This window comes from Rutidosis leptorrhynchoides, chromosome 6 (assembly GCF_046630445.1).
Source record: "Rutidosis leptorrhynchoides isolate AG116_Rl617_1_P2 chromosome 6, CSIRO_AGI_Rlap_v1, whole genome shotgun sequence".
NCBI lineage: Eukaryota > Viridiplantae > Streptophyta > Magnoliopsida > Asterales > Asteraceae > Rutidosis > Rutidosis leptorrhynchoides.
Genome location: NC_092338.1, coordinates 77322274 through 77335751, shown reverse-complemented (window position 1 = coordinate 77335751; position 13478 = coordinate 77322274).

The window sequence follows — 13478 nt, the reverse complement described above, 5'->3', positions numbered from 1 at the left end:
AACTATTAAATACGATACAATTTTACACAAGATATTTATTTATTTATAGAATGGATATACTTAAACCTTGCTACAACACTTATAGGCAGTGTACCTAATCGTACAGTAGTGTAGTTTTTAGTAAGTCCGGTTCGTTCCACAGGGAAATCTTTAAACAAAGCTCAACGCTATATTAGTTTACTTTTATAAAAATACAAACATATATATAAGTAATATTATTATTATAAAGGGGGGTTTTTTTTTACCGTTTAATGACCGGTTTGTCGATTTTAAAACTTTAGTCGCAGTTAAAACCTAATGTAAAATATAAAATAAATACAAGACTTAAATTAAAGCGTAAAGTAAATAACGATAATGAAATTGCGAATAATAAAAGTGCGATAAAATAAACTTGCGATAATTAAAAAGTACGATAATTAAAAGTGCGATTAAATAACAATAAATAAAAGTGCGATAATTAGAAGTGCAATTAAATATAAAATAAAGGAAATTAAATATGAAATAAAAGAATTATGCTTATTTAAACTTCCGTAATCATGATGTTCGACGTGTTGATTTTAGTTTTATGCCCATGGGTTAATTGTCCTTTGTCCTGGATTATTTAATATGTCCGTCTGGTTTTTGTCCATAACAGTCCATCAGTCATAAATATAAAGTGCGAGTGTCCTCATCAAATTATTCTTATACCCGAAGTTAAATATTCCAACTAATTGGGGATTCGAATTGTAACAAGGTTTTAATACTTTGTTTAATGAATACACCAGGTTATCGACTGCGTGTAAACCAAGGTTTTACTACTTTGTTAACAATTACACCAATTACCCTTGAATGTAATTTCACCCCTGTTTTAATTATTCTAGTGGCTATTAATCCATTCCCGTGTCCGGTTAAATGAACGATTATTCGTACATATAAATACCCCGCCCATCGTGTCCGATTGAGTGTATATGGTAATTTATAAGGACGCCCAATTGTAAATCTTTATATTAACATTAACAAACTTTCATTTAGTTAAACAAATATAAAGCCCATTAATAGCCCATAGTCTAATTTCCACAAGTGTCGTTCTTTTGTCCAAACCCCAATTATGGTACAAAGCCCAATTACCCAATTTTAGTAATTAGCCCAACATCATGATTACTTCGTTTTAAATAAGCATAATAATAACTTAGCTACGAGACATTAATATAAAAAGGTTGAACATAACTTACAATGATTAAAAATAGCGTAGCGTTACACGGACAGAATTTCGACTTACACCTTTACAACATTCGCTAACATACCCTTATTATTAGAATTAAAATTAAAATTAAAATATAAATTATATATATATATATATCGTTTACGTATTATAAGAGAAGAAAAAGATTATGAATTGCGATCAGAATTCGGTTGCTTTTATAGGAAAAGTTGATTTTTGGGGCTCCGCGACTCGCGGTGATTTTGGCCTTCAAACTCCGCGAGTCGCGGAGAATGAATTTACAGCTCAGTCCTTGGAGTCTTTCTCTGCCGACGGTTTTATTTATAAATATAATATATATATAATTAATATAATTAATTATATATTATATTATATTTATATGCATAGTTAACTTGTAATTTTTAGTCCGTTGCGTCGAGCGTTAAGAGTTGACTCTGGTCCCGGTTCCGGATTTTCGAACGTCCTCGCGTACAATTTTATATTTTGTACTTTGCGTTTTGAATCTTGTACTCTTGTAATTTCGAGACGTTTCTTATCAATAATTGGAACCTCTTTGATTGTCTTTTGTTCTTTTGAGCTTTTTGGTCGTTTGCGTCTTCAATTCGTCGAATCTGTCTTTTGTCTTCACCTTTTATTATTTAAACGAATATCACTTGTAAATAGAACAATTGCAACTAAAAGCTTGTCTTTCTTGAGGAATAATGCTATGAAATATATGTTCGTTTTTAGCATTATCAGATGCACTCTGGGCTTTTAGAACAGCCTACAAAACTCCAATTGGAACCACACCTTTTAGACTTGTTTATGGAAAAGCATGTCATCTTCCAGTAGAAATTGAACACAAAGCATTTTGGGCTTTGAAATCATGTAATCTTGATTTACATGAAGCTGGACGTCTACGATTAAGTCAACTAAACGAATTAGAAGAATTAAGACATGAAGCATACGAAAATTCGTTAATCTATAAAGAAAGAACGAAGAAATGGCATGATAAAAGAATCAGAAGTTCAAAAGAATTTAAGGAAGGAGACAGAGTTCTTCTTTTCAATTCACGATTCAAGCTATTTCCTGGAAAATTGAAATCAAGATGGTCTGGACCATTCATAGTCAAAAGAGTTTTCCCATACGGAACGATAGAATTAATAAATTCAAATGGGATTGAATTTAAAGTTAATGGTCACAGAGTTAAACATTACATACATGGTCCAATGGAAGTCGACAACGAAGTTAATCACAATTTTGACACCACAGCTAACTAAGTGTGGGGAGAATCAAGTCTTTAAATGATAATATGTATTTCTGTTAGAGTTAGATTGTCTGTTTTCATATAGTTCTCGAAAATGGAACCCGAATGGTCTTTCTCTAGCAGACCCTAAAGAACTAGTCTTCTCCCCCCCATTCTGAATTTTTATTTTTATTTTTAGGTTTTTAGGAAATGAAGACTGCCTGTGAACTAAACCATGGTCTAATGCTACACGCTTTGATCACTAAACGTAATAATGACATACTACCGAGTGAACTAGTATCAGTAATCAGAGAAAGAATGGACGGAGTTAGAAAAGAATCCAGATGCGAAGATAATAAGTTACAATTTGGTAAAGGAAAATTAAAATCCGCAGCGAAAAGAAGAGCACGACACCTAGAACGATGTCACAAATGCGGAAAATGGTCACATGGAGGTAAATGTTCAAATAATCAAACCTATTCAAATACCGAATTTGTTACTTTATGCAGAGACTGACCGTTCATATGTTTAGAAGAAAAGACACTGAATGCTCGAGGTTACGCCTATGTAGCCATGAAAAACCAATTAAACCGACTATCTTATGAATGGGATAGATCATATAACTAAGAAATCTATTTCACAGGTATGTCTGTACAGTTTTTATTTTTTTATTTTTATTTTTTATTTTTAACCTTTTGATAATAAACGCTAATTTGTTTGCTAAAAAGTATTAAATTGGTATTGAATAAAATTAGGTTTGGCGACCGAAATTATTGATATCATTCAAAAATTTATTACATCACTGCGAAATTTAACGTTTATTCTTAAGGTATAAATATCTTTAATCAATCAACCCAAAATATTTCAAAAATTCGTCATGAGTTAAATTAGGTCTTGGAACCGAAATTACTTTACCGAAAAGAGGGGCGCATATTTTTGATAATATTTGATTGATTAAAGTGGGATAAAAAGCCAAAAAGATTTTTAATTTTATTTTTACCATGTTTTTTAAAATTAATATTTAAATCTTAAATTAATATTGTAAACTTTGTAAAAACAATATTTTTAAAATTGTAAATATTTGAAAAATTAATATAAGTTTGGTGTGAATTTATAATATGAATTTTTAAAATTAAGTTTGGTGTGAATTTTTAATTTTTAAAATATGAATTTTTAATTTTATGCATTTCAAATTTTTAAGTTTGGTGTGAATTTTTAATATTAATTTTGAATTTTATATTTAAGTTGTGTGAATTTAAAAACAAAAATTTACTTTATCTCATTAAGTTAAAAATATGATTTTTAAAATTCGTCGTAAGTTGAAGACTAGGTCATTGAACCGAAATTGCTTTACCCGAGGGAGGGACGAGAGTTATTATTATCATTATTTTTAATCTTATTGAATTAAAGTATGCCAAAAACATTAAAAAAAAAAAAAAAAAAACCCTAAAATCTTAGCTTTTAAAACAATCGCTACAAAAAGACAAATTTTAAAATTTTGTCGAAGGACGGACTAGGACATCGATCCGAAACGACCTCGTCCTAAATAACAAGAGAAACAAATTTTTAAAATTAATTAATATTTTTTTTATAAGTTAAAGATTTCTAAAAAAAAAATCCAATATGTTTGGAAACTTTGGTAAAATTTAATCATTTTTCTACGCAAATCACCCTCAATAATTTAAATTGTTACTGATTTCTTGCAAATGAGGGCATTGCAAGATCTTAAGTGTGAGAAGGGGTTAAATTCTTTCGGATTTTAAAATTTTTTTTATCTTAAACACTGGGTTACCATTAAAAATACTAGTAAAGCAGTAGTTGTATTAGAATCTAGTGTTCTCTGATAATAAAGAACAGCCCTAGTCTTATATACTGACTACCCAATTCTAGTAAAAAATTTCAAAATTTTCAATTAAATGAACTCAAAATCATGTTTATACATATTTATGAACGATAAAACTAGGTTTTAACACCGAAATTATTGTAACCTCGGAAAGGACATAAATTGAGAAACAAACCAAAATGTTAAAATTCATTTAAGAACGGAATAGAGGAGAACAAAAAGGCAAATAAAAGAAAATAAAAGTCAAGTGTGGGAAAATTTACCAAGTTATTTTAAACATATGTAACATATTTCTGTTACAAATAATTTAAGATACTTTTTGCTTTGGACTAATCTAAACAGTTTTACCCGATTTATTATAATATATTTGAAAGAAAGATGGATCTACACGATGAATCAATTCCATCATTAAAAGGAAGTAAAGTCTTCCGAAAAAGAAACGCGCTCCTTGATTTAGGTCATGAAGTTGTCGTCCAGACCAGCTGTAGGTTGACGAAAAATCTAGAAAAGTCATCACTAAAATCAGCAGGAAATCCACGGACCTCAGCATCAAACAGGGTCGCCAAGTGGTCAGATTTATCCTAACCATGAGAAAGATTTATCTCGTACAATGGGGAGGCACCGTGCAAATTAGCTTGATAAGACTAATGAATCAGATCCCCAGAAAGGATAATCTCCTTAAAGATTAAAAATCAGCTTTTAAGACTGATATTACTCAATCCTTGAGATTGACCTTAAAGATTGAGAATTCAAACTCATGGAATTCAATGATATCTAAACTCGAGCTTGAACGAGAAAATATTTTGATCAAAAATACAAACCGATTTGTTTTCTGAAAATCCATTTTCAATGCGTTCATTACCATTGAATGTAAAATCCTAGGAATTCACCTGGAATTCATTAGGTCACCTGAACAAAATCGGGTGTCAACCGTAAGAACGGTGGTTGCATAACATGGTCGGAGACAGGACCTTGTGCCAGACCGAAAAATCATAGGATGATCTTTACTATTGCTCCTACCAAGGATAGTACTAGCATCCGACACGTAATTAGACCATGAACAAATGCATGTCATTAGACATTGCCTTAACAGTTTCTTGTTCATCGCTTTCCTTTACAACCGGACGGTAGTTTACCGAAAGGTAATATACGGAACAAGTAAACTGGATGTGTGCTTTCCGATACCGGGATAGCAGTGGATTACACGAACCTAAAAGTTTTTAGCCAAAATATTGATCCACAAATATATTTTGCAACATCGATGGTGGATCAAATCAGAAAACTTGTCTAGGGTAAAATCTAGCTTGAATTTTCAAAAGATCAAATGTTTTCATAAAGATCCAATTTCTAAGGGATCTAAATTTTTATAGTCATGTGGGACTGTAAACCGCCTTTCAAATGTGCACTTTGCTTTGGAAACCGAAAGTAAATCGTCTATTTGATTGAAAGTGTCGTTGACCTAAACCCGAGGCAACTATAAAGGACACACCCACCTTTAACCATATCATTACTATCATTGTTTATACCGCCGTATTGAAGTCACTGATGTACAAAGTATGAAGAATAAAGAAGTGATTCAAGTGTTTTTCAAGACTATATTGCTTGAGGACAAGCAACGCTTAAGTGTGGGAATACTGATAAGGCTAAAAAGGAACATATATTTCATAGCATTATCCCCCAAGAAAGACAAGATTTTAGTTGCAATTGTTTCATTTTCAAGTAATATTCGTTTGTATTAAATAAGTGCGAAGACAAAAGGCGAAAACGACGAATTGAAGACACAAAGGTCCAAAAAGCTCAAAAGTACAAGATACAATCAAAAAGGTTCAAATTATTGATGAAGAACGTCTAAAAATGACAAGAGTACAAGTTACAAAACGCAAAGTACACGATATAAAATAGTACGCAAGGGCGTTCGAAAATCCGGAACCGGGACATGAGTCAACTCTCAACGCTCGACGCAACGGTGTAAAAATTACGAGTCAACTATGCACAAGAATAAAATATAATATTTAAATAATTTATAATAAGAATAATATTAAATAATAAAAAGTTGTTAATTGAGCATAGTTCAGGGGTCGTAAATGAAAATTCAATTTCATATTTTGCCTATAAAAGGCGATGATTTACGTTCAATATAGGAATACCTTTTTCTATCATATTTTCTATCTATATATCGATCCATCTATCTATTATCAATATCAATTATCAATATCTATATTCTATATCTCTATCATAATGTTAACTTAATAAGATATAACAATAATCTTAATTTTAATTTTAAATTATGATAATAATAAGATTTATGATAGAGATCGTTTGAGTGTGTAAGTCGAAATTCTGTCCGTGTAACGCTACGCTATTTTTAATCATTGTAAGTTATGTTCAACCTTTTTACATTAATGTCTCGTAGCTAAGTTATTATTATGCTTATTTAAAACGAAGTAATCATGATGTTGGGCTAATTACTAAAATTGGGTAATTAGGCTTTGTACCATAAATTGGGTTTGGACAAAAGAACGACACTTGTGGAAATTAGACTATGGGCTATTAATGGGCTTTATATTTGTTTAACTAAATGATAGTTTGTTAATGTTAATATAAAGATTTACAATTGGGCGTCCCTATAAATTACCATATACACTCGATCGGACACGATGGGCGGGGTATTTATATGTACGAATAATTGTTCATCTAACCGGACACGGGAATGGATTAATAGTCACTAGAATAATTAAAACAGGGGTGAAATTATGTACAGGGACACTTGGTATAATTGATAACAAAATATTAAAACCTTGGGTTACACTCAGTCGACATCCTGGTGTAATTATTAAACAAAGTATTAAAATCTTGTTACAGTTTAAGTCCCCAATTAGTTGGAATATTTAACTTCGGGTATAAGAATAATTTGATGAGGACACTCGCACTTTATATTTATGACTGATGGACTGTTATGGACAAAAACCAGACGGACATATTAAATAATCCAGGACAAAGGACAATTAACCCATGGGCATAAAACTAAAATCAACACGTCAAACATCATGATTACGGAAGTTTAAATAAGCATAATTCTTTTATTTCATATTTAATTTCCTTTATTTTATATTTAATTGCACTTCTAATTATCGCATTTTTATTGTTATGGTATTTAATTGCACTTTTAATTATCGTACTTTTTAATTATCGCAAGTTTATTTTATCGCACTTTTATTATTCGCAATTTCATTATCGTTATTTACTTTATGCTTTAATTTAAGTCTTGTATTTATTTTTAATATTTTACATTTGGTTTTAACTGCGACTAAAGTTTTAAAATCGACAAACCGGTTATTAAACGGTAAAAACCCCCCTTTATAATAATAATATTACTTATATATATATATATTTGTATTTTTATAAAAGTAAACTAATATAGCGTTAAGCTTTGTTTAAAGATTTTCCCTGTGGAACGAACCGGACTTACTAAAAACTATACTATAATACGATTAGGTACACTGCCTATAAGTGTTGTAGCAAGGTTTAAGTATATCCACTCGATAAATAAATAAATAACTTGTGTAAAATTGTAGCATATTTAATAGTATTTCGCACTAAAAATAATACTATTTTGTATACACCCCCTACGACATCAATTACGATCAGAATGCGCGAGCTTTATAGGGAGTTTCTGAAATTGGGGCTCCGCGACTCGCGGCATTTTTGCCTTCAAACTCCGCGAGTCGCGGAGAATGAAATTACAGCTCACAACTTTGGAGTCTTTCTCTGCCGACGGTTTTTATTTATAAATATAATATATATATAATTAATATAATTAATTATATATTATATTATATTTATATACATAGTTAACTTGTAATTTTTAGTCCGTTGCGTCGAGCGTTAAGAGTTGACTCTGGTCCGGTTCCGGATTTTCGAACGTCCTTGCGTACAATTTAATATCTTGTACTTTGCGTTTTGAATCTTGTACTCTTGTAATTTCGAGACGTTTCTTATCAATAATTGGAACCTTTTTGATTGTCTTTTGTACTTTTGAGCTTTTTGGTCGTTTGCGTCTTCAATTCGTCGAATCTGTCTTTTGTCTTCACCTTTTATTATTTAAACGAATATCACTTGTAAATAGAATAATTGCAACTAAAAGCTTGTCTTTCTTGAGGAATAATGCTATGAATTATATGTTCGTTTTTAGCATTATCAAATATTCCCACACTTGAGCGTTGCTTGTCCTCAAGCAATATCGTCTTGAAATACTAGAATCACTTCTTTATTCTTCACACTTTGTACATCAGTGATTTCTTTACGGCGGTATAAACAATGGTAGTAACGATATGGTTTACAGTCGCACATGACTATAAAAATTTAGATCCATTAAGGAAACTGGATCTTTATGAAAACATTTGATCTTTTGAAAATTAAATCTAGTTTTTACCCTAGATAAGTTTTCCGGAATAACCCTTTACCGGTGTTTGCAAAATATTTTTGTGGGTTTGGTGGGTTTCAGATTTGAAAATTTTAGCTCAAAACTTTTGGTTTTGTGTCACCCACTTGCTAACCTTGTATTTAGAAAGCAACACGTCCAGTTCACTTGTCCCGTATATTACCTTTCGGTAAACTACCGTCCGGTTGTAAGGAAAGCGTTGAACAAGCAACTGTTAAGGCAATGTCCCCTGACATGCTTTTAATTATGGTCTATAACGTGTCGGACGCAATTACTATCCTTGGTAGGAGCAATAGTAAAGCTCACCCTTATAATTTTTCGGTATGGCACAAGGTCCTGTCTTTGACCACTATGCAACCACCGTTCTTACGGTTGACACCCGTTTTAGTTCAGGTGACCTAATGAATTCCAGGTGAATTCCTAGGATTTTACGTTCAATGGTAATGAACGCATTGAAAATAGGGTTTTCAGAAAACAAATCGGTTTGTAATTTTAATCAAAATATTTTCTCGTTCAAGCTCAAGTTTAGATATCCTTGAATTCCATGAGTTTGAATTCTCAATCTTTAAGGTCAATCTCTAGGATTGAGTAATATCAGTCTTAAAAGCTGATTTTTAATCTTTAAGGAGATTATCCTTTCTGTGGATCTGATTCATTAGTCTTATCCAGCTAATTTGCATGGTGCCCCCCCCCATTGTACAAGATAAATCCTTCTCATGGTTAGGATAAATCTGACCACTTGGCGACCCTGTTTAATGCTGAGGTCCGTGGATTTCCTGCTGATTTTAGTGATGACTTTTCTAGATTTTTCGTCAACCTACAGCTGGTCTGGACGACAACTTCATGACCTAAATCAAGAAGCGCGTTTCTTTTTCGGAAGACTTTACTTCCTTTTAATGATGGAATTGATTCATCGTGTAGATCCATCTCTTCTTTTCTTTCATCGGGTAAAACAGTTTAGTTTAGTCCAAAGCAAAAGTATTTTCAGTTATTTGTTACAGATATATGTGACATATGTTTAAGATAACTTGGTAAATTTTCCCACACTTGGCTTTTATTTTCCTTTTTATCGTCCTCTATTCCATTTTAAATGAATTTTAACATTTTGGTTTGTTTCTCAATTTATGTCCTTTCCGAGGTAACAATAATTTCGGTGTTAAAACCTAGTTTTATCGTTCATAAATATGTATAAACATGATTTTGAGTTCATTTAATTGAAAATTTTGAAAAATTTTACTAGAATTGGGTAGTCAGTATATAAGACCAGGGCTGTTCTTTATTATCAGAGAGCACTAGATTCTAATACAACTACTGCTTTACTAGTATTTTTAATGGTAACCAAGTGTATAAAGTAAAAAATTTTAAAATCCGAAAGAATTTAACCCCTTCCCACACTTAAGATCTTGCAATGCCCTCATTTGCAAGAAATCAGGAATAATTTAAATTATTGAGGGTGATTTGTGTGAAAATGGTTAAATTTTTACCAAAGTTTCCAAATATATTGGCGTTTGTTTGCTGAATGATAAATGGTGCACATCATTTGTTCATTCCGTCTTGTTGTTATTTCACATATATTTTGCATCTTGTCGTCAAAATTAGTTGCTTTTGCTGAACTTAATGCCAGTCTTTGAAAATGCGTTGTTTTACCCTGTTGTGTACATAAGATAAACTGCAAATATATATACATATTTTTGAAGTTTGGTATATTACCCCACATTCAAAAATTATTAAAATCTAAGAATAAAAGTTAGACAATTATAAAAACTATTACAATATTAACAAAAGTATTAAACGTATCAATCATTACAAATTACAAAATAAATAAAACTAAGTATACTAGGGATGATACTGGTACCAATAGGGGTTCTAGGCATAACCATAGGTGCTATAGAATGCTTCGGCAGGGTTATACGTAGGATACGGTGGTTGCATCTCTATAGACCAGGGAGGGAAGATGGGTTTCGGTGTAGGAATATAGTTTCTACCTATATGTTGGCAATGAGCTATGATTTGGTTCTGATGAACTTGCCAATCTTCAAATGCTCTCTGTCTAGCATTTTCGTACTCCTGAGAAGCTATAAACCTTTGCATTTCTTGCATCTCATTCCCCCCTCCTACATTACCTTGCTGTTGGTTTCTCTCAACCTGTGAATGTCTACCATGGTATGGTACTGCGGCGTTATTTCGCCTTTTCAAAACTTTCGCACCATGGTATACATTTAAACCTATAGTATCGCGGGGTTCTGGTTCTTCTACTAATAATCCCCCCCCGACTTGTATCCACACCGAGATATTCACCAATCAAAGTAATAAAAATACCACCTCCTATTATGCTATGCGGTCGCATCCCCCGAACCATAGCTGATAAATAATAACCCACACAATACGGTATACTTACAGCGCTTTGTGGGTCTCGAATACACATATGGTAAAACAAATCCTGTTCCTTTACCTTTTCCTTGTTTTTACCCCTTTGTGTAATCGAATTAGCTAAAAACCTATGAATCACTCTTAATTCGGCTCTATCTATATCCAAATAAGAGTAATTTCCCCCTTTGAAACGGTGATGGCTTGTCATTTGGCTCCACACACCGTGTGTATCAAAATTTTTATCTATCTTCCTACCGTTTAGTATCAACCCTCTACAATCGGCAGATGCTAACTCCTCAGGCGTATATATACGTAAAGCCTGAGCCATGTCCAGTAAAGACATGTGGCGCATCGAACCGCCTAACAAAAATCTAATAAAAGAACGATCGGTTAAACTAGCTACCTGATCATTCAACTCTATACTACATAACAATTCTTCACACCATACTTTATATACAGGTCTACGCATGGTGAATAAACGTACCCAGTCATTAAAAGAAGAATTACCATACCTCTGTACAAGTAATTCCCTAATTGGCCCGGCCAATTCTACAGCTTCTAAGGGTCCCCATTCTATGACCCTCGGTACCTCAACAACCTTAGAATGAAGAGTATGCAAACCCCTTTGATATTTTGGATAATCTATCCAAAGTCTGTCAAATCTCAGGTTCGGGTGCAACTCTTCCAAGTGCATATCAGAAAAGGTCATGACTGGATGAGGTATATCCTGCTTGTAGTAGTTATCCACCTCCTGTTATTCCGCATTCTCAGCAGGAGCATTGCGGGCTTGGGATGAAGATTCACCCCTTTCAGTCTGCAAAACACATCAAACACAATTTTTGTGCATCCAAATATGCATTAGTGTCAGCAAAATCATCAATCAAAATAATTACAATGACATGATCAATTTATATCAAACTTAAGCTCATTTTCACATTTTTATCAAATCTACACTTTTTCAAATAAGCATATACGAAAATGTTCGTCAAGTTCATAAGCATTCAACTCAAATAACATGTCAAAATAATCATTACTAGAAATTAAACAAGTTTCAAATGGCATTATCTTTCAAAAAATCAAGTTCATGAATTTTAGACTTGAAAAAGTCCACTTTAATTCTCAAAATCATGTTTAGGCTCAAAGTTTGGATCATTTAACTACCTAAACATGTTACACTACTTAATTTAGCAACAATTCATGACAAAAATCGGCCATAACCTGTTTATATCAAAAAGCCCCAAATTTGCTCAAGAACACAAACCCTAGATTATTCAAAATTTGAAGTTTAAGGCTTCTAATCATGTTAAATAGCATCAATCTAGGTTATACAAGCATAATACATAAACAATTTAAGGCTAATTACACTAAAAAGCATCAAAATCAAATTGGGGAAAAAATGGCTCAAGAACACTAATTTCGGATTAAATGGTGTTTAGGTGTAGAAATTTACCGTTTTTCTTGAGTAATTCCTAGATAGCATCCTTCTCAACATGATTTTAGTAAAAAATTTGGTGATTAACGGTTAAAAATTGTGATTTTGGGGAATATTTTTCGGGTATTTTCGAGCAGTTTTCGCAGTGTTTGTGTGTTTTGTGGGTTGGGACTGATCTGTTTCAGCTATATTTTTTTCTGTAATCCGACCCTCCCACGAGTCGCGGCAATTAAGCCTTCAAACTCCGCGACTCGCGGAGTTTGCTTTTTTTTTTTTTTTTGAACATTAACTTATAAAACAATTAAGTACTTAATTTTAAAATTTTGTTTCCCTTATTATTTAGGACGAGGTCGTTTCGGATCGATGTCCTAGTCTGTCCCTCGACAAAATTTTAAAATTTGTCTTTTTATAGCGATTATTTTAAAAGCTGAGATTTTTGGGTTTTTTTTTTTAATGTTTTTGGCATACTTTAATTCAATAAGATTAAAAATAATGATAATAAAAGTTCTCGTCCCTCCCTCGGGTAAAGCAATTTCGGTTCAAAGACCTAGTCTTCAACTTACGACGAATTTTAAAAATCATATTTTTAACTTAATGAGATAAAGTAAATTTTTGTTTTTAAATTCACACAACTTAAATATAAAATTCAAAATTAATATTAAAAATTCACACCAAACTTAAAATTTGAAATGCATAAAATTAAAAATTCATATTTTAAAAATTCACACCAAACTTAATTTAAAAGTTCATATTATAAATTCACACCAAACTTATATTAATTTTTCAAATATTTACAATTTAAAATATATTGTTTTTACAAAGTTTACAATATTAATTTAAGATTTAAATATTAATTTTAAAAACATGGTAAAAATAAAATTAAAAATCTTTTTTGTCTTTTTATCCCACTTTAATCAATCAAATATTATCAAAAATATGCGCCCCTCTTTTCGGTAAAGTAATTTC